Below are 1,297 nucleotides of genomic sequence, written 5' to 3'. Positions count from 1 at the left end.
GACCAGAATCAAGTAGCTATAATGTCAGGACTACACTTTCTACACGTGATAGACCAGAATCAAGTAGCTATAATGTCAGGACTACACTTTCTACACGTGATAGACCAGAATCAAGTAGCTATAATGTCAGGACTACACTTTCTACACGTGATAGACCAGAATCAAGTAGCTATAATGTCAGGACTACACTTTCTACACGTGATAGACCAGAATCAAGTAGCTATAATGTCAGGACTACACTTTCTACCTGTGATAGACCAGAATCAAGTAGCTATAATGTCAGGACTACACTTTCTACATGTGATAGACCAGAATCAAGTTGCTATAATGTCAGGACTACACTTTCTACACGTGATAGACCAGAATCAAGTAGCTATAATGTCAGGACTACACTTTCTACCTGTGATAGACCAGAATCAAGTAGCTATAATGTCAGGACTACACTTTCTACACGTGATAGACCAGAATCAAGTAGCGATAATGTCAGGACTACACTTTCTACATGTGATAGACCAGAATCAAGTAGCGATAATGTCAGGACTACACTTTCTACATGTGATCGACCAGAATCAAGTAGCTATAATGTCAGGACTACACTTTCTACACGTGATAGACCAGAATCAAGTAGCGATAATGTCAGGACTACACTTTCTACATGTGATCGACCAGAATCAAGTAGCTATAATGTCAGGACTACACTTTCTACATATGATCGACCAGAATCAAGTAGCTATAATGTCAGGACTACACTTTCTACACGTGATAGACCAGAATCAAGTAGCGATAATGTCAGGACTACACTTTCTACATGTGATAGACCAGAATCAAGTAGCTATAATGTCAGGACTACACTTTCTACACGTGATAGACCAGAATCAAGTCGCTATAATGTCAGGACTACACTTTTTACATATGATAGACCAGAATCAAGTAGCTATAATGTCAGGACTACACTTTCTACACGTGATAGACCAGAATCAAGTAGCTATAATGTCAGGACTACACTTTCTACACGTGATAGACCAGAATCAAGTAGCTATAATGTCAGGACTACACTTTCTACATGTGATAGACCAGAATCAAGTAGCTATAATGTCAGGACTACACTTTCTACATGTGATAGACCAGAATCAAGTAGCTATAATGTCAGGACTACACTTTCTACCTGTGATAGACCAGAATCAAGTAGCTATAATGTCAGGACTACACTTTCTACACGTGATAGACCAGAATCAAGTAGCTATAATGTCAGGACTACACTTTCTACATATGATCGACCAGAATCAAGTAGCTATAA

The sequence above is a fragment of the Eptatretus burgeri genome, chromosome 6, assembly GCF_056783735.1.
Source record: "Eptatretus burgeri isolate ZD-2024b chromosome 6, Ebu_testis_v1, whole genome shotgun sequence".
NCBI lineage: Eukaryota > Metazoa > Chordata > Myxini > Myxiniformes > Myxinidae > Eptatretus > Eptatretus burgeri.
The sequence above is the reverse complement of the archived record's forward strand: the minus strand, read 5'-3'. Positions refer to the sequence as shown.